Here is a 22,848-nt window from a genome sequence, read left to right as displayed (position 1 = left end):
TTCATACACCTGGAAAAAGTGTTATGTGAACATTGACATAAATCAAAGGGTATGGTTGCTTTGCGTGACACAGTTCGTAAGAGTGCTGTAACTTAAAGTCAATATTAAGTTTCCGTAATCCTGCTTTAAAGGTAGATTTGGCCATAGAACTCAAAGTGATCACTCCATGGATGCTTGGAACATTCAAATCTTTGTTTTACATGTTGATTTTAACTTTCTCTTTTTATCTTTTTATGTTAAACCTTTGGCACAGGAGAACTCAGTGTAAGTGCAAAAACTGAAACACATGTACAAAGAGCTGCCCAGGTTCCACTGAGATTTGAACTCAGATCGCTGGATTCAGAGTCCAGAGTGCTAACCATTACACCATGGAACCACATGCACAAAAAATAACTGGCTGCAGTTTTTTTGTGCTAAAAAGCACATATGAACTCATGAATCATGGTGAAAAAAGGCTCTAAAGCTGTAGTGCAAATCTACAATTAATACACAATGGTAAATTAATATCTCCTAAACTTTATTTCCACAAGTGTGCCAAGAGTTCCATGATATCTCAACAATGACAGTTTTAAATGTTGATGAAAAGTGGCTAGTGAATAGAGTGTTGGATCTGTTACTTGGAAAAAGGGTAAGAAAAAAATAACTGCAAAACTTATACTGTTAGAAAGCTGTTCATCCAGAAGTGGCTAAAAAATTTTCATTGTGTGGTAAAAAGTTTTATCCAAGAGATAATTCAAGGTTGCTGTGAATAAAAGTGCATGTCTCAGTACATCTGCCAAAGCAGTGGTCTGTAACTGCTAGACAAAAGAGGGAGATGCACCACTTACCTGGTGGCACTCATGGCGCTTCTTTTAATTAGTGGCATGACGCACGTGGGATGTAGCGTCAGATCGGCTTATATAAAATGCATCCAAAAATCAAGTCAGTCTGGTTCTAGAAACCCTGCCCAAAGTTCGCATATCACCTTCATGTGGCATAAAACAGGACACACGCAAATTTATCTTCTCAGGTAATCAGTCAAAAAACTATATGAACATATTCGTAGTCGGCAGGATTTGAACCTGCGCGGGGAAACCCCAATGGATTTCTAGTCCGTCGCCTTAACCACTCAGCCACGACTACTCAGACGTTGATTTTTGATGAGAATCAAACACCTTTTCTTATAGCACCATGATCAAGATCAGTGATTATCCCTCTGGAAAACATCTCAGAAAATAGAAACAAATTTCCAGGTCCCAGTAAAATGTAAAAATCTGATTTAAAGTCATCATCAATGGAAATCATGCACAGTTTAAGACTTTTACCTCTTTATAAGGCGGATTTGGAGTGGGTCCATTCCAAAAACATCCTGAAAACTACTCTGAAAATGCTGAAAACACTGAACAAATTAATTTCCACGTAAAAAAGACTTGCTGTTCATATGATCAGGCTTTTGGGCGTCTTTTAACCACATCAAGTTTCCAAAAATGCCAAGCGGTTAACTAAAATAAGCATATCATTTTTCAGGTGTTTTTCATTTAGAAGAGCTCCATACTTATAATACAATTCAATGGCAAGGTTAGGAAAACTCCTTCAAGGTTCCTGAGAGACTTTTGGTGCATTTTGTGAGCTACAAAGAAAAGCCACAAAAACAGACTCAAAAGATGCCCAAAATAATTTTAGAAAAACACCACCAAAAATGTTTACAAACCGCTGTAGGAAATTCTGAAAAACACAAGAAAAGATGATTCAGGAAGAAAACACCAACATTATCTGAAGCCATTTCAGCTTCAAATCCTTGTCAGTTTCATACACCTGGAAAAAGTGTTATGTGAACATTGACATAAATCAAAGGGTATGGTTGCTTTGCGTGACACAGTTCGTAAGAGTGCTGTAACTTAAAGTCAATATTAAGTTTCCGTAATCCTGCTTTAAAGGTAGATTTGGCCATAGAACTCAAAGTGATCACTCCATGGATGCTTGGAACATTCAAATCTTTGTTTTACATGTTGATTTTAACTTTCTCTTTTTATCTTTTTATGTTAAACCTTTGGCACAGGAGAACTCAGTGTAAGTGCAAAAACTGAAACACATGTACAAAGAGCTGCCCAGGTTCCACTGAGATTTGAACTCAGATCGCTGGATTCAGAGTCCAGAGTGCTAACCATTACACCATGGAACCACATGCACAAAAAATAACTGGCTGCAGTTTTTTTGTGCTAAAAAGCACATATGAACTCATGAATCATGGTGAAAAAAGGCTCTAAAGCTGTAGTGCAAATCTACAATTAATACACAATGGTAAATTAATATCTCCTAAACTTTATTTCCACAAGTGTGCCAAGAGTTCCATGATATCTCAACAATGACAGTTTTAAATGTTGATGAAAAGTGGCTAGTGAATAGAGTGTTGGATCTGTTACTTGGAAAAAGGGTAAGAAAAAAATAACTGCAAAACTTATACTGTTAGAAAGCTGTTCATCCAGAAGTGGCTAAAAAATTTTCATTGTGTGGTAAAAAGTTTTATCCAAGAGATAATTCAAGGTTGCTGTGAATAAAAGTGCATGTCTCAGTACATCTGCCAAAGCAGTGGTCTGTAACTGCTAGACAAAAGAGGGAGATGCACCACTTACCTGGTGGCACTCATGGCGCTTCTTTTAATTAGTGGCATGACGCACGTGGGATGTAGCGTCAGATCGGCTTATATAAAATGCATCCAAAAATCAAGTCAGTCTGGTTCTAGAAACCCTGCCCAAAGTTCGCATATCACCTTCATGTGGCATAAAACAGGACACACGCAAATTTATCTTCTCAGGTAATCAGTCAAAAAACTATATGAACATATTCGTAGTCGGCAGGATTTGAACCTGCACGGGGAAACCCCAATGGATTTCTAGTCCATCGCCTTAACCACTCGGCCACGACTACTCAGACGTTGATTTTTGATGAGAATCAAACACCTTTTCTTATAGCACCATGATCAAGATCAGTGATTATCCCTCTGGAAAACATCTCAGAAAATAGAAACAAATTTCCAGGTCCCAGTAAAATGTAAAAATCTGATTTAAAGTCATCATCAATGGAAATCATGCACAGTTTAAGACTTTTACCTCTTTATAAGGCGGATTTGGAGTGGGTCCATTCCAAAAACATCCTGAAAATTACTCTGAAAATGCTGAAAACACTGAACAAATTAATTTCCACGTAAAAAAGACTTGCTGTTCATATGATCAGGCTTTTGGGCGTCTTTTAACCACATCAAGTTTCCAAAAATGCCAAGCGGTTAACTAAAATAAGCATATCATTTTTCAGGTGTTTTTCATTTAGAAGAGCTCCATACTTATAATACAATTCAATGGCAAGGTTAGGAAAACTCCTTCAAGGTTCCTGAGAGACTTTTGGTGCATTTTGTGAGCTACAAAGAAAAGCCACAAAAACAGACTCAAAAGATGCCCAAAATAATTTTAGAAAAACACCACCAAAAATGTTTACAAACCGCTGTAGGAAATTCTGAAAAACACAAGAAAAGATGATTCAGGAAGAAAACACCAACATTATCTGAAGCCATTTCAGCTTCAAATCCTTGTCAGTTTCATACACCTGGAAAAAGTGTTATGTGAACATTGACATAAATCAAAGGGTATGGCTGCTTTGCGTGACACAGTTCGTAAGAGTGCTGTAACTTAAAGTCAATATTAAGTTTCCGTAATCCTGCTTTAAAGGTAGATTTGGCCATAGAACTCAAAGTGATCACTCCATGGATGCTTGGAACATTCAAATCTTTGTTTTACATGTTGATTTTAACTTTCTCTTTTTATCTTTTTATGTTAAACCTTTGGCACAGGAGAACTCAGTGTAAGTGCAAAAACTGAAACACATGTACAAAGAGCTGCCCAGGTTCCACTGAGATTTGAACTCAGATCGCTGGATTCAGAGTCCAGAGTGCTAACCATTACACCATGGAACCACACGCACAAAAAATAACTGGCTGCAGTTTTTTTGTGCTAAAAAGCACATATGAACTCATGAATCATGGTGAAAAAAGGCTCTAAAGCTGTAGTGCAAATCTACAATTAATACACAATGGTAAATTAATATCTCCTAAACTTTATTTCCACAAGTGTGCCAAGAGTTCCATGATATCTCAACAATGACAGTTTTAAATGTTGATGAAAAGTGGCTAGTAAATAGAGTTTTGGATCTGTTACTTGGAAAAAGGGTAAGAAAAAAATAACTGCAAAACTTATACTGTTAGAAAGCTGTTCATCCAAAAGTGGCTAAAAAATTTTCATTGTGTGGTAAAAAGTTTTATCCAAGAGATAATTCAAGGTTGCTGTGAATAAAAGTGCATGTCTCAGTACATCTGCCAAAGCAGTGGTCTGTAACTGCTAGACAAAAGAGGGAGATGCACCACTTACCTGGTGGCACTCATGGCGCTTCTTTTAATTAGTGGCATGACGCACGTGGGATGTAGCGTCAGATTGGCTTATATAAAATGCATCCAAAAATCAAGTCAGTCTGGTTCTAGAAACCCTGCCCAAAGTTCGCATATCACCTTCATGTGGCATAAAACAGGACACACGCAAATTTATCTTCTCAGGTAATCAGTCAAAAAACTATATGAACATATTCGTAGTCGGCAGGATTTGAACCTGCGCAGGGAAACCCCAATGGATTTCTAGTCCATCGCCTTAACCACTCAGCCACGACTACTCAGACGTTGATTTTTGATGAGAATCAAACACCTTTTCTTATAGCACCATGATCAAGATCAGTGATTATACCACTGGAAAACATCTCAGAAAATAGAAACAAATTTCCAGGTCCCAGTAAAATGTAAAAATCTGATTTAAAGTCATCATCAATGGAAATCATGCACAGTTTAAGACTTTTACCTCTTTATAAGGCGGATTTGGAGTGGGTCCATTCCAAAAACATCCTGAAAATTACTCTGAAAATGCTGAAAACACTGAACAAATTAATTTCCACGTAAAAAAGACGTGCTGTTCATATGATCAGGCTTTTGGGCGTCTTTTAACCACATCAAGTTTCCAAAAATGCCAAGCGGTTAACTAAAATAAGCATATCATTTTTCAGGTGTTTTTCATTTAGAAGAGCTCCATACTTATAATACAATTCAATGGCAAGGTTAGGAAAACTCCTTCAAGGTTCCTGAGAGACTTTTGGTGCATTTTGTGAGCTACAAAGAAAAGCCACAAAAACAGACTCAAAAGATGCCCAAAATAATTTTAGAAAAACACCACCAAAAATGTTTACAAACCGCTGTAGGAAATTCTGAAAAACACAAGAAAAGATGATTCAGGAAGAAAACGCCAACATTTCCTGAAGCCATTTCAGCTTCAAATCCTTGTCAGTTTCATACACCTGGAAAAAGTGTTATGTGAACATTGACATAAATCATAGGGTATGGTTGCTTTGCGTGACACAGTTCGTAAGAGTGCTGTAACTTAAAGTCAATTTTAAGTATCCGTAATCCTGCTTTAAAGGTAGATTTGGCCATAGAACTCAAAGTGATCACTCCATGGATGCTTGGAACATTCAAATCTTTGTTTTACATGTTGATTTTAACTTTCTCTTTTTATCTTTTTATGTTAAACCTTTGGCACAGGAGAACTCAGTGTAAGTGCAAAAACTGAAACACATGTACAAAGAGCTGCCCAGGTTCCACTGAGATTTAAACTCAGATCGCTGGATTCAGAGTCCAGAGTGCTAACCATTACACCATGGAACCACACGCACAAAAAATAACTGGCTGCAGTTTTTTTGTGCTAAAAAGCACATATGAACTCATGAATCATGGTGAAAAAAGGCTCTAAAGCTGTAGTGCAAATCTACAATTAATACACAATGGTAAATTAATATCTCCTAAACTTTATTTCCACAAGTGTGCCAAGAGTTCCATGATATCTCAACAATGACAGTTTTAAATGTTGATGAAAAGTGGCTAGTAAATAGAGTGTTGGATCTGTTACTTGGAAAAAGGGTAAGAAAAAAATAACTGCAAAACTTATACTGTTAGAAAGCTGTTCATCCAGAAGTGGCTAAAAAATTTTCATTGTGTGGTAAAAAGTTTTATCCAAGAGATAATTGAAGGTTGCTGTGAATAAAAGTGCATGTCTCAGTACATCTGCCAAAGCAGTGGTCTGTAACTGCTAGACAAAAGAGGGAGATGCACCACTTACCTGGTGGCACTCATGGCGCTTCTTTTAATTAGTGGCATGACGCACGTGGGATGTAGCGTCAGATCGGCTTATATAAAATGCATCCAAAAATCAAGTCAGTCTGGTTCTAGAAACCCTGCCCAAAGTTCGCATATCACCTTCATGTGGCATAAAACAGGACACACGCAAATTTATCTTCTCAGGTAATCAGTCAAAAAACTATATGAACATATTCGTAGTCGGCAGGATTTGAACCTGCGCGGGGAAACCCCAATGGATTTCTAGTCCGTCGCCTTAACCACTCAGCCACGACTACTCAGACGTTGATTTTTGATGAGAATCAAACACCTTTTCTTATAGCACCATGATCAAGATCAGTGATTATCCCTCTGGAAAACATCTCAGAAAATAGAAACAAATTTCCAGGTCCCAGTAAAATGTAAAAATCTGATTTAAAGTCATCATCAATGGAAATCATGCACAGTTTAAGACTTTTACCTCTTTATAAGGCGGATTTGGAGTGGGTCCATTCCAAAAACATCCTGAAAACTACTCTGAAAATGCTGAAAACACTGAACAAATTAATTTCCACGTAAAAAAGACTTGCTGTTCATATGATCAGGCTTTTGGGCGTCTTTTAACCACATCAAGTTTCCAAAAATGCCAAGCGGTTAACTAAAATAAGCATATCATTTTTCAGGTGTTTTTCATTTAGAAGAGCTCCATACTTATAATACAATTCAATGGCAAGGTTAGGAAAACTCCTTCAAGGTTCCTGAGAGACTTTTGGTGCATTTTGTGAGCTACAAAGAAAAGCCACAAAAACAGACTCAAAAGATGCCCAAAATAATTTTAGAAAAACACCACCAAAAATGTTTACAAACCGCTGTAGGAAATTCTGAAAAACACAAGAAAAGATGATTCAGGAAGAAAACACCAACATTATCTGAAGCCATTTCAGCTTCAAATCCTTGTCAGTTTCATACACCTGGAAAAAGTGTTATGTGAACATTGACATAAATCAAAGGGTATGGCTGCTTTGCGTGACACAGTTCGTAAGAGTGCTGTAACTTAAAGTCAATATTAAGTTTCCGTAATCCTGCTTTAAAGGTAGATTTGGCCATAGAACTCAAAGTGATCACTCCATGGATGCTTGGAACATTCAAATCTTTGTTTTACATGTTGATTTTAACTTTCTCTTTTTATCTTTTTATGTTAAACCTTTGGCACAGGAGAACTCAGTGTAAGTGCAAAAACTGAAACACATGTACAAAGAGCTGCCCAGGTTCCACTGAGATTTGAACTCAGATCGCTGGATTCAGAGTCCAGAGTGCTAACCATTACACCATGGAACCACACGCACAAAAAATAACTGGCTGCAGTTTTTTTGTGCTAAAAAGCACATATGAACTCATGAATCATGGTGAAAAAAGGCTCTAAAGCTGTAGTGCAAATCTACAATTAATACACAATGGTAAATTAATATCTCCTAAACTTTATTTCCACAAGTGTGCCAAGAGTTCCATGATATCTCAACAATGACAGTTTTAAATGTTGATGAAAAGTGGCTAGTAAATAGAGTTTTGGATCTGTTACTTGGAAAAAGGGTAAGAAAAAAATAACTGCAAAACTTATACTGTTAGAAAGCTGTTCATCCAAAAGTGGCTAAAAAATTTTCATTGTGTGGTAAAAAGTTTTATCCAAGAGATAATTCAAGGTTGCTGTGAATAAAAGTGCATGTCTCAGTACATCTGCCAAAGCAGTGGTCTGTAACTGCTAGACAAAAGAGGGAGATGCACCACTTACCTGGTGGCACTCATGGCGCTTCTTTTAATTAGTGGCATGACGCACGTGGGATGTAGCGTCAGATTGGCTTATATAAAATGCATCCAAAAATCAAGTCAGTCTGGTTCTAGAAACCCTGCCCAAAGTTCGCATATCACCTTCATGTGGCATAAAACAGGACACACGCAAATTTATCTTCTCAGGTAATCAGTCAAAAAACTATATGAACATATTCGTAGTTGGCAGGATTTGAACCTGCGCGGGGAAACCCCAATGGATTTCTAGTCCATCGCCTTAACCACTCAGCCACGACTACTCAGACGTTGATTTTTGATGAGAATCAAACACCTTTTCTTATAGCACCATGATCAAGATCAGTGATTATACCACTGGAAAACATCTCAGAAAATAGAAACAAATTTCCAGGTCCCAGTAAAATGTAAAAATCTGATTTAAAGTCATCATCAATGGAAATCATGCACAGTTTAAGACTTTTACCTCTTTATAAGGCGGATTTGGAGTGGGTCCATTCCAAAAACATCCTGAAAATTACTCTGAAAATGCTGAAAACACTGAACAAATTAATTTCCACGTAAAAAAGACGTGCTGTTCATATGATCAGGCTTTTGGGCGTCTTTTAACCACATCAAGTTTCCAAAAATGCCAAGCGGTTAACTAAAATAAGCATATCATTTTTCAGGTGTTTTTCATTTAGAAGAGCTCCATACTTATAATACAATTCAATGGCAAGGTTAGGAAAACTCCTTCAAGGTTCCTGAGAGACTTTTGGTGCATTTTGTGAGCTACAAAGAAAAGCCACAAAAACAGACTCAAAAGATGCCCAAAATAATTTTAGAAAAACACCACCAAAAATGTTTACAAACCGCTGTAGGAAATTCTGAAAAACACAAGAAAAGATGATTCAGGAAGAAAACGCCAACATTTCCTGAAGCCATTTCAGCTTCAAATCCTTGTCAGTTTCATACACCTGGAAAAAGTGTTATGTGAACATTGACATAAATCATAGGGTATGGTTGCTTTGCGTGACACAGTTCGTAAGAGTGCTGTAACTTAAAGTCAATTTTAAGTTTCCGTAATCCTGCTTTAAAGGTAGATTTGGCCATAGAACTCAAAGTGATCACTCCATGGATGCTTGGAACATTCAAATCTTTGTTTTACATGTTGATTTTAACTTTCTCTTTTTATCTTTTTATGTTAAACCTTTGGCACAGGAGAACTCAGTGTAAGTGCAAAAACTGAAACACATGTACAAAGAGCTGCCCAGGTTCCACTGAGATTTGAACTCAGATGGCTGGATTCAGAGTCCAGAGTGCTAACCATTACACCATGGAACCACACGCACAAAAAATAACTGGCTGCAGTTTTTTTGTGCTAAAAAGCACATATGAACTCATGAATCATGGTGAAAAAAGGCTCTAAAGCTGTAGTGCAAATCTACAATTAATACACAATGGTAAATTAATATCTCCTAAACTTTATTTCCACAAGTGTGCCAAGAGTTCCATGATATCTCAACAATGACAGTTTTAAATGTTGATGAAAAGTGGCTAGTAAATAGAGTGTTGGATCTGTTACTTGGAAAAAGGGTAAGAAAAAAATAACTGCAAAACTTATACTGTTAGAAAGCTGTTCATCCAGAAGTGGCTAAAAAATTTTCATTGTGTGGTAAAAAGTTTTATCCAAGAGATAATTCAAGGTTGCTGTGAATAAAAGTGCATGTCTCAGTACATCTGCCAAAGCAGTGGTCTGTAACTGCTAGACAAAAGAGGGAGATGCACCACTTACCTGGTGGCACTCATGGCGCTTCTTTTAATTAGTGGCATGACGCACGTGGGATGTAGCGTCAGATCGGCTTATATAAAATGCATCCAAAAATCAAGTCAGTCTGGTTCTAGAAACCCTGCCCAAAGTTCGCATATCACCTTCATGTGGCATAAAACAGGACACACGCAAATTTATCTTCTCAGGTAATCAGTCAAAAAACTATATGAACATATTCGTAGTCGGCAGGATTTGAACCTGCGCGGGGAAACCCCAATGGATTTCTAGTCCATCGCCTTAACCACTCGGCCACGACTACTCAGACGTTGATTTTTGATGAGAATCAAACACCTTTTCTTATAGCACCATGATCAAGATCAGTGATTATCCCTCTGGAAAACATCTCAGAAAATAGAAACAAATTTCCAGGTCCCAGTAAAATGTAAAAATCTGATTTAAAGTCATCATCAATGGAAATCATGCACAGTTTAAGACTTTTACCTCTTTATAAGGCGGATTTGGAGTGGGTCCATTCCAAAAACATCCTGAAAATTACTCTGAAAATGCTGAAAACACTGAACAAATTAATTTCCACGTAAAAAAGACTTGCTGTTCATATGATCAGGCTTTTGGGCGTCTTTTAACCACATCAAGTTTCCAAAAATGCCAAGCGGTTAACTAAAATAAGCATATCATTTTTCAGGTGTTTTTCATTTAGAAGAGCTCCATACTTATAATACAATTCAATGGCAAGGTTAGGAAAACTCCTTCAAGGTTCCTGAGAGACTTTTGGTGCATTTCGTGAGCTACAAAGAAAAGCCACAAAAACAGACTCAAAAGATGCCCAAAATAATTTTAGAAAAACACCACCAAAAATGTTTACAAACCGCTGTAGGAAATTCTGAAAAACACAAGAAAAGATGATTCAGGAAGAAAACGCCAACATTTCCTGAAGCCATTTCAGCTTCAAATCCTTGTCAGTTTCATACACCTGGAAAAAGTGTTATGTGAACATTGACATAAATCATAGGGTATGGTTGCTTTGCGTGACACAGTTCGTAAGAGTGCTGTAACTTAAAGTCAATTTTAAGTTTCCGTAATCCTGCTTTAAAGGTAGATTTGGCCATAGAACTCAAAGTGATCACTCCATGGATGCTTGGAACATTCAAATCTTTGTTTTACATGTTGATTTTAACTTTCTCTTTTTATCTTTTTATGTTAAACCTTTGGCACAGGAGAACTCAGTGTAAGTGCAAAAACTGAAACACATGTACAAAGAGCTGCCCAGGTTCCACTGAGATTTGAACTCAGATCGCTGGATTCAGAGTCCAGAGTGCTAACCATTACACCATGGAACCACACGCACAAAAAATAACTGGCTGCAGTTTTTTTGTGCTAAAAAGCACATATGAACTCATGAATCATGGTGAAAAAAGGCTCTAAAGCTGTAGTGCAAATCTACAATTAATACACAATGGTAAATTAATATCTCCTAAACTTTATTTCCACAAGTGTGCCAAGAGTTCCATGATATCTCAACAATGACAGTTTTAAATGTTGATGAAAAGTGGCTAGTAAATAGAGTGTTGGATCTGTTACTTGGAAAAAGGGTAAGAAAAAAATAACTGCAAAACTTATACTGTTAGAAAGCTGTTCATCCAGAAGTGGCTAAAAAATTTTCATTGTGTGGTAAAAAGTTTTATCCAAGAGATAATTCAAGGTTGCTGTGAATAAAAGTGCATGTCTCAGTACATCTGCCAAAGCAGTGGTCTGTAACTGCTAGACAAAAGAGGGAGATGCACCACTTACCTGGTGGCACTCATGGCGCTTCTTTTAATTAGTGGCATGACGCACGTGGGATGTAGCGTCAGATCGGCTTATATAAAATGCATCCAAAAATCAAGTCAGTCTGGTTCTAGAAACCCTGCCCAAAGTTCGCATATCACCTTCATGTGGCATAAAACAGGACACACGCAAATTTATCTTCTCAGGTAATCAGTCAAAAAACTATATGAACATATTCGTAGTCGGCAGGATTTGAACCTGCACGGGGAAACCCCAATGGATTTCTAGTCCATCGCCTTAACCACTCGGCCACGACTACTCAGACGTTGATTTTTGATGAGAATCAAACACCTTTTCTTATAGCACCATGATCAAGATCAGTGATTATCCCTCTGGAAAACATCTCAGAAAATAGAAACAAATTTCCAGGTCCCAGTAAAATGTAAAAATCTGATTTAAAGTCATCATCAATGGAAATCATGCACAGTTTAAGACTTTTACCTCTTTATAAGGCGGATTTGGAGTGGGTCCATTCCAAAAACATCCTGAAAATTACTCTGAAAATGCTGAAAACACTGAACAAATTAATTTCCACGTAAAAAAGACTTGCTGTTCATATGATCAGGCTTTTGGGCGTCTTTTAACCACATCAAGTTTCCAAAAATGCCAAGCGGTTAACTAAAATAAGCATATCATTTTTCAGGTGTTTTTCATTTAGAAGAGCTCCATACTTATAATACAATTCAATGGCAAGGTTAGGAAAACTCCTTCAAGGTTCCTGAGAGACTTTTGGTGCATTTTGTGAGCTACAAAGAAAAGCCACAAAAACAGACTCAAAAGATGCCCAAAATAATTTTAGAAAAACACCACCAAAAATGTTTACAAACCGCTGTAGGAAATTCTGAAAAACACAAGAAAAGATGATTCAGGAAGAAAACACCAACATTATCTGAAGCCATTTCAGCTTCAAATCCTTGTCAGTTTCATACACCTGGAAAAAGTGTTATGTGAACATTGACATAAATCAAAGGGTATGGCTGCTTTGCGTGACACAGTTCGTAAGAGTGCTGTAACTTAAAGTCAATATTAAGTTTCCGTAATCCTGCTTTAAAGGTAGATTTGGCCATAGAACTCAAAGTGATCACTCCATGGATGCTTGGAACATTCAAATCTTTGTTTTACATGTTGATTTTAACTTTCTCTTTTTATCTTTTTATGTTAAACCTTTGGCACAGGAGAACTCAGTGTAAGTGCAAAAACTGAAACACATGTACAAAGAGCTGCCCAGGTTCCACTGAGATTTGAACTCAGATCGCTGGATTCAGAGTCCAGAGTGCTAACCATTACACCATGGAACCACACGCACAAAAAATAACTGGCTGCAGTTTTTTTGTGCTAAAAAGCACATATGAACTCATGAATCATGGTGAAAAAAGGCTCTAAAGCTGTAGTGCAAATCTACAATTAATACACAATGGTAAATTAATATCTCCTAAACTTTATTTCCACAAGTGTGCCAAGAGTTCCATGATATCTCAACAATGACAGTTTTAAATGTTGATGAAAAGTGGCTAGTAAATAGAGTTTTGGATCTGTTACTTGGAAAAAGGGTAAGAAAAAAATAACTGCAAAACTTATACTGTTAGAAAGCTGTTCATCCAGAAGTGGCTAAAAAATTTTCATTGTGTGGTAAAAAGTTTTATCCAAGAGATAATTCAAGGTTGCTGTGAATAAAAGTGCATGTCTCAGTACATCTGCCAAAGCAGTGGTCTGTAACTGCTAGACAAAAGAGGGAGATGCACCACTTACCTGGTGGCACTCATGGCGCTTCTTTTAATTAGTGGCATGACGCACGTGGGATGTAGCGTCAGATTGGCTTATATAAAATGCATCCAAAAATCAAGTCAGTCTGGTTCTAGAAACCCTGCCCAAAGTTCGCATATCACCTTCATGTGGCATAAAACAGGACACACGCAAATTTATCTTCTCAGGTAATCAGTCAAAAAACTATATGAACATATTCATAGTCGGCAGGATTTGAACCTGCGCGGGGAAACCCCAATGGATTTCTAGTCCATCGCCTTAACCACTCAGCCACGACTACTCAGACGTTGATTTTTGATGAGAATCAAACACCTTTTCTTATAGCACCATGATCAAGATCAGTGATTATCCCTCTGGAAAACATCTCAGAAAATAGAAACAAATTTCCAGGTCCCAGTAAAATGTAAAAATCTGATTTAAAGTCATCATCAATGGAAATCATGCACAGTTTAAGACTTTTACCTCTTTATAAGGCGGATTTGGAGTGGGTCCATTCCAAAAACATCCTGAAAATTACTCTGAAAATGCTGAAAACACTGAACAAATTAATTTCCACGTAAAAAAGACTTGCTGTTCATATGATCAGGCTTTTGGGCGTCTTTTAACCACATCAAGTTTCCAAAAATGCCAAGCGGTTAACTAAAATAAGCATATCATTTTTCAGGTGTTTTTCATTTAGAAGAGCTCCATACTTATAATACAATTCAATGGCAAGGTTAGGAAAACTCCTTCAAGGTTCCTGAGAGACTTTTGGTGCATTTTGTGAGCTACAAAGAAAAGCCACAAAAACAGACTCAAAAGATGCCCAAAATAATTTTAGAAAAACACCACCAAAAATGTTTACAAACCGCTGTAGGAAATTCTGAAAAACACAAGAAAAGATGATTCAGGAAGAAAACGCCAACATTTCCTGAAGCCATTTCAGCTTCAAATCCTTGTCAGTTTCATACACCTGGAAAAAGTGTTATGTGAACATTGACATAAATCATAGGGTATGGTTGCTTTGCGTGACACAGTTCGTAAGAGTGCTGTAACTTAAAGTCAATTTTAAGTTTCCGTAATCCTGCTTTAAAGGTAGATTTGGCCATAGAACTCAAAGTGATCACTCCATGGATGCTTGGAACATTCAAATCTTTGTTTTACATGTTGATTTTAACTTTCTCTTTTTATCTTTTTATGTTAAACCTTTGGCACAGGAGAACTCAGTGTAAGTGCAAAAACTGAAACACATGTACAAAGAGCTGCCCAGGTTCCACTGAGATTTGAACTCAGATGGCTGGATTCAGAGTCCAGAGTGCTAACCATTACACCATGGAACCACACGCACAAAAAATAACTGGCTGCAGTTTTTTTGTGCTAAAAAGCACATATGAACTCATGAATCATGGTGAAAAAAGGCTCTAAAGCTGTAGTGCAAATCTACAATTAATACACAATGGTAAATTAATATCTCCTAAACTTTATTTCCACAAGTGTGCCAAGAGTTCCATGATATCTCAACAATGACAGTTTTAAATGTTGATGAAAAGTGGCTAGTAAATAGAGTGTTGGATCTGTTACTTGGAAAAAGGGTAAGAAAAAAATAACTGCAAAACTTATACTGTTAGAAAGCTGTTCATCCAGAAGTGGCTAAAAAATTTTCATTGTGTGGTAAAAAGTTTTATCCAAGAGATAATTCAAGGTTGCTGTGAATAAAAGTGCATGTCTCAGTACATCTGCCAAAGCAGTGGTCTGTAACTGCTAGACAAAAGAGGGAGATGCACCACTTACCTGGTGGCACTCATGGCGCTTCTTTTAATTAGTGGCATGACGCACGTGGGATGTAGCGTCAGATCGGCTTATATAAAATGCATCCAAAAATCAAGTCAGTCTGGTTCTAGAAACCCTGCCCAAAGTTCGCATATCACCTTCATGTGGCATAAAACAGGACACACGCAAATTTATCTTCTCAGGTAATCAGTCAAAAAACTATATGAACATATTCGTAGTCGGCAGGATTTGAACCTGCGCGGGGAAACCCCAAAGGATTTCTAGTCCATCGCCTTAACCACTCGGCCACGACTACTCAGACGTTGATTTTTGATGAGAATCAAACACCTTTTCTTATAGCACCATGATCAAGATCAGTGATTATCCCTCTGGAAAACATCTCAGAAAATAGAAACAAATTTCCAGGTCCCAGTAAAATGTAAAAATCTGATTTAAAGTCATCATCAATGGAAATCATGCACAGTTTAAGACTTTTACCTCTTTATAATGCGGATTTGGAGTGGGTCCATTCCAAAAACATCCTGAAAATTACTCTGAAAATGCTGAAAACACTGAACAAATTAATTTCCACGTAAAAAAGACTTGCTGTTCATATGATCAGGCTTTTGGGCGTCTTTTAACCACATCAAGTTTCCAAAAATGCCAAGCGGTTAACTAAAATAAGCATATCATTTTTCAGGTGTTTTTCATTTAGAAGAGCTCCATACTTATAATACAATTCAATGGCAAGGTTAGGAAAACTCCTTCAAGGTTCCTGAGAGACTTTTGGTGCATTTTGTGAGCTACAAAGAAAAGCCACAAAAACAGACTCAAAAGATGCCCAAAATAATTTTAGAAAAACACCACCAAAAATGTTTACAAACCGCTGTAGGAAATTCTGAAAAACACAAGAAAAGATGATTCAGGAAGAAAACGCCAACATTTCCTGAAGCCATTTCAGCTTCAAATCCTTGTCAGTTTCATACACCTGGAAAAAGTGTTATGTGAACATTGACATAAATCATAGGGTATGGTTGCTTTGCGTGACACAGTTCGTAAGAGTGCTGTAACTTAAAGTCAATTTTAAGTTTCCGTAATCCTGCTTTAAAGGTAGATTTGGCCATAGAACTCAAAGTGATCACTCCATGGATGCTTGGAACATTCAAATCTTTGTTTTACATGTTGATTTTAACTTTCTCTTTTTATCTTTTTATGTTAAACCTTTGGCACAGGAGAACTCAGTGTAAGTGCAAAAACTGAAACACATGTACAAAGAGCTGCCCAGGTTCCACTGAGATTTGAACTCAGATGGCTGGATTCAGAGTCCAGAGTGCTAACCATTACACCATGGAACCACACGCACAAAAAATAACTGGCTGCAGTTTTTTTGTGCTAAAAAGCACATATGAACTCATGAATCATGGTGAAAAAAGGCTCTAAAGCTGTAGTGCAAATCTACAATTAATACACAATGGTAAATTAATATCTCCTAAACTTTATTTCCACAAGTGTGCCAAGAGTTCCATGATATCTCAACAATGACAGTTTTAAATGTTGATGAAAAGTGGCTAGTAAATAGAGTGTTGGATCTGTTACTTGGAAAAAGGGTAAGAAAAAAATAACTGCAAAACTTATACTGTTAGAAAGCTGTTCATCCAGAAGTGGCTAAAAAATTTTCATTGTGTGGTAAAAAGTTTTATCCAAGAGATAATTCAAGGTTGCTGTGAATAAAAGTGCATGTCTCAGTACATCTGCCAAAGCAGTGGTCTGTAACTGCTAGACAAAAGAGGGAGATGCACCACTTACCTGGTGGCACTCATGGCGCTTCTTTTAATTAGTGGCATGACGCACGTGGGATGTAGCGTCAGATCGGCTTATATAAAATGCATCCAAAAATCAAGTCAGTCTGGTTCTAGAAACCCTGCCCAAAGTTCGCATATCACCTTCATGTGGCATAAAACAGGACACACGCAAATTTATCTTCTCAGGTAATCAGTCAAAAAACTATATGAACATATTCGTAGTCGGCAGGATTTGAACCTGCGCGGGGAAACCCCAATGGATTTCTAGTCCATCGCCTTAACCACTCGGCCACGACTACTCAGACGTTGATTTTTGATGAGAATCAAACACCTTTTCTTATAGCACCATGATCAAGATCAGTGATTATCCCTCTGGAAAACATCTCAGAAAATAGAAACAAATTTCCAGGTCCCAGTAAAATGTAAAAATCTGATTTAAAGTCATCATCAATGGAAATCATGCACAGTTTAAGACTTTTACCTCTTTATAAGGCGGATTTGGAGTGGGTCCATTCCAAAAACATCCTGAAAATTACTCTGAAAATGCTGAAAACACTGAACAAATTAATTTCCACGTAAAAAAGACTTGCTGTTCATATGATCAGGCTTTTGGGCGTCTTTTAACCACATCAAGTTTCCAAAAATGCCAAGCGGTTAACTAAAATAAGCATATCATTTTTCAGGTGTTTTTCATTTAGAAGAGCTCCATACTTATAATACAATTCAATGGCAAGGTTAGGAAAACTCCTTCAAGGTTCCTGAGAGACTTTTGGTGCATTTTGTGAGCTACAAAGAAAAGCCACAAAAACAGACTCAAAAGATGCCCAAAATAATTTTAGAAAAACACCACCAAAAATGTTTACAAACCGCTGTAGGAAATTCTGAAAAACACAAGAAAAGAAGATTCAGGAAGAAAACGCCAACATTTCCTGAAGCCATTTCAGCTTCAAATCCTTGTCAGTTTCATACACCTGGAAAAAGTGTTATGTGAACATTGACATAAATCATAGGGTATGGTTGCTTTGCGTGACACAGTTCATAAGAGTGCTGTAACTTAAAGTCAATTTTAAGTTTCCGTAATCCTGCTTTAAAGGTAGATTTGGCCATAGAACTCAAAGTGATCACTCCATGGATGCTTGGAACATTCAAATCTTTGTTTTACATGTTGATTTTAACTTTCTCTTTTTATCTTTTTATGTTAAACCTTTGGCACAGGAGAACTCAGTGTAAGTGCAAAAACTGAAACACATGTACAAAGAGCTGCCCAGGTTCCACTGAGATTTGAACTCAGATCGCTGGATTCAGAGTCCAGAGTGCTAACCATTACACCATGGAACCACACGCACAAAAAATAACTGGCTGCAGTTTTTTTGTGCTAAAAAGCACATATGAACTCATGAATCATGGTGAAAAAAGGCTCTAAAGCTGTAGTGCAAATCTACAATTAATACACAATGGTAAATTAATATCTCCTAAACTTTATTTCCACAAGTGTGCCAAGAGTTCCATGATATCTCAACAATGACAGTTTTAAATGTTGATGAAAAGTGGCTAGTAAATAGAGTGTTGGATCTGTTACTTGGAAAAAGGGTAAGAAAAAAATAACTGCAAAACTTATACTGTTAGAAAGCTGTTCATCCAGAAGTGGCTAAAAAATTTTCATTGTGTGGTAAAAAGTTTTATCCGAGAGATAATTCAAGGTTGCTGTGAATAAAAGTGCATGTCTCAGTACATCTGCCAAAGCAGTGGTCTGTAACTGCTAGACAAAAGAGGGAGATGCACCACTTACCTGGTGGCACTCATGGCGCTTCTTTTAATTAGTGGCATGACGCACGTGGGATGTAGCGTCAGATCGGCTTATATAAAATGCATCCAAAAATCAAGTCAGTCTGGTTCTAGAAACCCTGCCCAAAGTTCGCATATCACCTTCATGTGGCATAAAACAGGACACACGCAAATTTATCTTCTCAGGTAATCAGTCAAAAAACTATATGAACATATTCGTAGTCGGCAGGATTTGAACCTGCGCGGGGAAACCCCAATGGATTTCTAGTCCATAGCCTTAACCACTCGGCCACGACTACTCAGACGTTGATTTTTGATGAGAATCAAACACCTTTTCTTATAGCACCATGATCAAGATCAGTGATTATCCCTCTGGAAAACATCTCAGAAAATAGAAACAAATTTCCAGGTCCCAGTAAAATGTAAAAATCTGATTTAAAGTCATCATCAATGGAAATCATGCACAGTTTAAGACTTTTACCTCTTTATAAGGCGGATTTGGAGTGGGTCCATTCCAAAAACATCCTGAAAATTACTCTGAAAATGCTGAAAACACTGAACAAATTAATTTCCACGTAAAAAAAGACTTGCTGTTCATATGATCAGGCTTTTGGGCGTCTTTTAACCACATCAAGTTTCCAAAAATGCCAAGCGGTTAACTAAAATAAGCATATCATTTTTCAGGTGTTTTTCATTTAGAAGAGCTCCATACTTATAATACAATTCAATGGCAAGGTTAGGAAAACTCCTTCAAGGTTCCTGAGAGACTTTTGGTGCATTTTGTGAGCTACAAAGAAAAGCCACAAAAACAGACTCAAAAGATGCCCAAAATAATTTTAGAAAAACACCACCAAAAATGTTTACAAACCGCTGTAGGAAATTCTGAAAAACACAAGAAAAGATGATTCAGGAAGAAAACGCCAACATTTCCTGAAGCCATTTCAGCTTCAAATCCTTGTCAGTTTCATACACCTGGAAAAAGTGTTATGTGAACATTGACATAAATCATAGGGTATGGTTGCTTTGCATGACACAGTTCGTAAGAGTGCTGTAACTTAAAGTCAATTTTAAGTTTCCGTAATCCTGCTTTAAAGGTAGATTTGGCCATAGAACTCAAAGTGATCACTCCATGGATGCTTGGAACATTCAAATCTTTGTTTTACATGTTGATTTTAACTTTCTCTTTTTATCTTTTTATGTTAAACCTTTGGCACAGGAGAACTCAGTGTAAGTGCAAAAACTGAAACACATGTACAAAGAGCTGCCCAGGTTCCACTGAGATTTGAACTCAGATCGCTGGATTCAGAGTCCAGAGTGCTAACCATTACACCATGGAACCACACGCACAAAAAATAACTGGCTGCAGTTTTTTTGTGCTAAAAAGCACATATGAACTCATGAATCATGGTGAAAAAAGGCTCTAAAGCTGTAGTGCAAATCTACAATTAATACACAATGGTAAATTAATATCTCCTAAACTTTATTTCCACAAGTGTGCCAAGAGTTCCATGATATCTCAACAATGACAGTTTTAAATGTTGATGAAAAGTGGCTAGTAAATAGAGTGTTGGATCTGTTACTTGGAAAAAGGGTAAGAAAAAAATAACTGCAAAACTTATACTGTTAGAAAGCTGTTCATCCAGAAGTGGCTAAAAAATTTTCATTGTGTGGTAAAAAGTTTTATCCAAGAGATAATTGAAGGTTGCTGTGAATAAAAGTGCATGTCTCAGTACATCTGCCAAAGCAGTGGTCTGTAACTGCTAGACAAAAGAGGGAGATGCACCACTTACCTGGTGGCACTCATGGCGCTTCTTTTAATTAGTGGCATGACGCACGTGGGATGTAGCGTCAGATCGGCTTATATAAAATGCATCCAAAAATCAAGTCAGTCTGGTTCTAGAAACCCTGCCCAAAGTTCGCATATCACCTTCATGTGGCATAAAACAGGACACACGCAAATTTATCTTCTCAGGTAATCAGTCAAAAAACTATATGAACATATTCGTAGTCGGCAGGATTTGAATCTGCGCGGGGAAACCCCAATGGATTTCTAGTCCATCGCCTTAACCACTCGGCCACGACTACTCAGACGTTGATTTTTGATGAGAATCAAACACCTTTTCTTATAGCACCATGATCAAGATCAGTGATTATCCCTCTGGAAAACATCTCAGAAAATAGAAACAAATTTCCAGGTCCCAGTAAAATGTAAAAATCTGATTTAAAGTCATCATCAATGGAAATCATGCACAGTTTAAGACTTTTACCTCTTTATAAGGCGGATTTGGAGTGGGTCCATTCCAAAAACATCCTGAAAATTACTCTGAAAATGCTGAAAACACTGAACAAATTAATTTCCACGTAAAAAAGACTTGCTGTTCATATGATCAGGCTTTTGGGCGTCTTTTAACCACATCAAGTTTCCAAAAATGCCAAGCGGTTAACTAAAATAAGCATATCATTTTTCAGGTGTTTTTCATTTAGAAGAGCTCCATACTTATAATACAATTCAATGGCAAGGTTAGGAAAACTCCTTCAAGGTTCCTGAGAGACTTTTGGTGCATTTCGTGAGCTACAAAGAAAAGCCACAAAAACAGACTCAAAAGATGCCCAAAATAATTTTAGAAAAACACCACCAAAAATGTTTACAAACCGCTGTAGGAAATTCTGAAAAACACAAGAAAAGATGATTCAGGAAGAAAACGCCAACATTTCCTGAAGCCATTTCAGCTTCAAATCCTTGTCAGTTTCATACACCTGGAAAAAGTGTTATGTGAACATTGACATAAATCATAGGGTATGGTTGCTTTGCGTGACACAGTTCGTAAGAGTGCTGTAACTTAAAGTCAATTTTAAGTTTCCGTAATCCTGCTTTAAAGGTAGATTTGGCCATAGAACTCAAAGTGATCACTCCATGGATGCTTGGAACATTCAAATCTTTGTTTTACATGTTGATTTTAACTTTCTCTTTTTATCTTTTTATGTTAAACCTTTGGCACAGGAGAACTCAGTGTAAGTGCAAAAACTGAAACACATGTACAAAGAGCTGCCCAGGTTCCACTGAGATTTGAACTCAGATCGCTGGATTCAGAGTCCAGAGTGCTAACCATTACACCATGGAACCACACGCACAAAAAATAACTGGCTGCAGTTTTTTTGTGCTAAAAAGCACATATGAACTCATGAATCATGGTGAAAAAAGGCTCTAAAGCTGTAGTGCAAATCTACAATTAATACACAATGGTAAATTAATATCTCCTAAACTTTATTTCCACAAGTGTGCCAAGAGTTCCATGATATCTCAACAATGACAGTTTTAAATGTTGATGAAAAGTGGCTAGTAAATAGAGTGTTGGATCTGTTACTTGGAAAAAGGGTAAGAAAAAAATAACTGCAAAACTTATACTGTTAGAAAGCTGTTCATCCAGAAGTGGCTAAAAAATTTTCATTGTGTGGTAAAAAGTTTTATCCAAGAGATAATTCAAGGTTGCTGTGAATAAAAGTGCATGTCTCAGTACATCTGCCAAAGCAGTGGTCTGTAACTGCTAGACAAAAGAGGGAGATGCACCACTTACCTGGTGGCACTCATGGCGCTTCTTTTAATTAGTGGCATGACGCACGTGGGATGTAGCGTCAGATCGGCTTATATAAAATGCATCCAAAAATCAAGTCAGTCTGGTTCTAGAAACCCTGCCCAAAGTTCGCATATCACCTTCATGTGGCATAAAACAGGACACACGCAAATTTATCTTCTCAGGTAATCAGTCAAAAAACTATATGAACATATTCGTAGTCGGCAGGATTTGAACCTGCGCGGGGAAACCCCAATGGATTTCTAGTCCATCGCCTTAACCACTCGGCCACGACTACTCAGACGTTGATTTTTGATGAGAATCAAACACCTTTTCTTATAGCACCATGATCAAGATCAGTGATTATCCCTCTGGAAAACATCTCAGAAAATAGAAACAAATTTCCAGGTCCCAGTAAAATGTAAAAATCTGATTTAAAGTCATCATCAATGGAAATCATGCACAGTTTAAGACTTTTACCTCTTTATAAGGCGGATTTGGAGTGGGTCCATTCCAAAAACATCCTGAAAATTACTCTGAAAATGCTGAAAACACTGAACAAATTAATTTCCACGTAAAAAAGACTTGCTGTTCATATGATCA

The 22,848-nt window shown here is 37.2% G+C and overlaps 25 non-coding genes across 25 annotated transcripts; all 25 read right to left on the bottom strand.

The window, feature by feature from the left end:
- Positions 1–304: 304 nt before the first annotated feature.
- On the bottom strand, positions 305–376 carry TRNAQ-CUG (transfer RNA glutamine (anticodon CUG)). The gene has a single exon. It is a non-coding gene; the product is annotated as a tRNA-Gln (tRNA).
- A 664-nt stretch (positions 377–1,040) lies between these two features.
- On the bottom strand, positions 1,041–1,122 carry TRNAS-AGA (transfer RNA serine (anticodon AGA)). The gene has a single exon. It is a non-coding gene; the product is annotated as a tRNA-Ser (tRNA).
- A 967-nt stretch (positions 1,123–2,089) lies between these two features.
- Positions 2,090–2,161, bottom strand: TRNAQ-CUG (transfer RNA glutamine (anticodon CUG)). Its single transcript has one exon. It is a non-coding gene; the product is annotated as a tRNA-Gln (tRNA).
- A 664-nt stretch (positions 2,162–2,825) lies between these two features.
- TRNAS-AGA (transfer RNA serine (anticodon AGA)) lies at positions 2,826–2,907 on the bottom strand. Its single transcript has one exon. It is a non-coding gene; the product is annotated as a tRNA-Ser (tRNA).
- Positions 2,908–3,874: 967 nt separating this feature from the next.
- On the bottom strand, positions 3,875–3,946 carry TRNAQ-CUG (transfer RNA glutamine (anticodon CUG)). The gene has a single exon. It is a non-coding gene; the product is annotated as a tRNA-Gln (tRNA).
- Positions 3,947–4,610: 664 nt separating this feature from the next.
- On the bottom strand, positions 4,611–4,692 carry TRNAS-AGA (transfer RNA serine (anticodon AGA)). The gene has a single exon. It is a non-coding gene; the product is annotated as a tRNA-Ser (tRNA).
- Positions 4,693–5,659: 967 nt separating this feature from the next.
- On the bottom strand, positions 5,660–5,731 carry TRNAQ-CUG (transfer RNA glutamine (anticodon CUG)). Its single transcript has one exon. It is a non-coding gene; the product is annotated as a tRNA-Gln (tRNA).
- A 664-nt stretch (positions 5,732–6,395) lies between these two features.
- On the bottom strand, positions 6,396–6,477 carry TRNAS-AGA (transfer RNA serine (anticodon AGA)). Its single transcript has one exon. It is a non-coding gene; the product is annotated as a tRNA-Ser (tRNA).
- Positions 6,478–7,444: 967 nt separating this feature from the next.
- TRNAQ-CUG (transfer RNA glutamine (anticodon CUG)) lies at positions 7,445–7,516 on the bottom strand. The gene has a single exon. It is a non-coding gene; the product is annotated as a tRNA-Gln (tRNA).
- A 1,713-nt stretch (positions 7,517–9,229) lies between these two features.
- Positions 9,230–9,301, bottom strand: TRNAQ-CUG (transfer RNA glutamine (anticodon CUG)). The gene has a single exon. It is a non-coding gene; the product is annotated as a tRNA-Gln (tRNA).
- Positions 9,302–9,965: 664 nt separating this feature from the next.
- Positions 9,966–10,047, bottom strand: TRNAS-AGA (transfer RNA serine (anticodon AGA)). Its single transcript has one exon. It is a non-coding gene; the product is annotated as a tRNA-Ser (tRNA).
- A 967-nt stretch (positions 10,048–11,014) lies between these two features.
- TRNAQ-CUG (transfer RNA glutamine (anticodon CUG)) lies at positions 11,015–11,086 on the bottom strand. Its single transcript has one exon. It is a non-coding gene; the product is annotated as a tRNA-Gln (tRNA).
- A 664-nt stretch (positions 11,087–11,750) lies between these two features.
- TRNAS-AGA (transfer RNA serine (anticodon AGA)) lies at positions 11,751–11,832 on the bottom strand. The gene has a single exon. It is a non-coding gene; the product is annotated as a tRNA-Ser (tRNA).
- A 967-nt stretch (positions 11,833–12,799) lies between these two features.
- Positions 12,800–12,871, bottom strand: TRNAQ-CUG (transfer RNA glutamine (anticodon CUG)). The gene has a single exon. It is a non-coding gene; the product is annotated as a tRNA-Gln (tRNA).
- Positions 12,872–13,535: 664 nt separating this feature from the next.
- On the bottom strand, positions 13,536–13,617 carry TRNAS-AGA (transfer RNA serine (anticodon AGA)). Its single transcript has one exon. It is a non-coding gene; the product is annotated as a tRNA-Ser (tRNA).
- Positions 13,618–14,584: 967 nt separating this feature from the next.
- TRNAQ-CUG (transfer RNA glutamine (anticodon CUG)) lies at positions 14,585–14,656 on the bottom strand. Its single transcript has one exon. It is a non-coding gene; the product is annotated as a tRNA-Gln (tRNA).
- Positions 14,657–15,320: 664 nt separating this feature from the next.
- TRNAS-AGA (transfer RNA serine (anticodon AGA)) lies at positions 15,321–15,402 on the bottom strand. The gene has a single exon. It is a non-coding gene; the product is annotated as a tRNA-Ser (tRNA).
- A 967-nt stretch (positions 15,403–16,369) lies between these two features.
- TRNAQ-CUG (transfer RNA glutamine (anticodon CUG)) lies at positions 16,370–16,441 on the bottom strand. Its single transcript has one exon. It is a non-coding gene; the product is annotated as a tRNA-Gln (tRNA).
- Positions 16,442–17,105: 664 nt separating this feature from the next.
- On the bottom strand, positions 17,106–17,187 carry TRNAS-AGA (transfer RNA serine (anticodon AGA)). The gene has a single exon. It is a non-coding gene; the product is annotated as a tRNA-Ser (tRNA).
- A 967-nt stretch (positions 17,188–18,154) lies between these two features.
- Positions 18,155–18,226, bottom strand: TRNAQ-CUG (transfer RNA glutamine (anticodon CUG)). Its single transcript has one exon. It is a non-coding gene; the product is annotated as a tRNA-Gln (tRNA).
- A 664-nt stretch (positions 18,227–18,890) lies between these two features.
- Positions 18,891–18,972, bottom strand: TRNAS-AGA (transfer RNA serine (anticodon AGA)). The gene has a single exon. It is a non-coding gene; the product is annotated as a tRNA-Ser (tRNA).
- Positions 18,973–19,940: 968 nt separating this feature from the next.
- Positions 19,941–20,012, bottom strand: TRNAQ-CUG (transfer RNA glutamine (anticodon CUG)). Its single transcript has one exon. It is a non-coding gene; the product is annotated as a tRNA-Gln (tRNA).
- A 664-nt stretch (positions 20,013–20,676) lies between these two features.
- Positions 20,677–20,758, bottom strand: TRNAS-AGA (transfer RNA serine (anticodon AGA)). The gene has a single exon. It is a non-coding gene; the product is annotated as a tRNA-Ser (tRNA).
- A 967-nt stretch (positions 20,759–21,725) lies between these two features.
- On the bottom strand, positions 21,726–21,797 carry TRNAQ-CUG (transfer RNA glutamine (anticodon CUG)). Its single transcript has one exon. It is a non-coding gene; the product is annotated as a tRNA-Gln (tRNA).
- A 664-nt stretch (positions 21,798–22,461) lies between these two features.
- Positions 22,462–22,543, bottom strand: TRNAS-AGA (transfer RNA serine (anticodon AGA)). Its single transcript has one exon. It is a non-coding gene; the product is annotated as a tRNA-Ser (tRNA).
- Between the last annotated feature and the right edge of the window lie 305 nt (positions 22,544–22,848).

Source organism: Ranitomeya variabilis, chromosome 2 (genome assembly GCF_051348905.1).
Source record: "Ranitomeya variabilis isolate aRanVar5 chromosome 2, aRanVar5.hap1, whole genome shotgun sequence".
Lineage (NCBI taxonomy): Eukaryota > Metazoa > Chordata > Amphibia > Anura > Dendrobatidae > Ranitomeya > Ranitomeya variabilis.
Note: the sequence above shows the minus strand (reverse complement) of the source record. Positions and strands in the feature narration are given on the sequence as shown.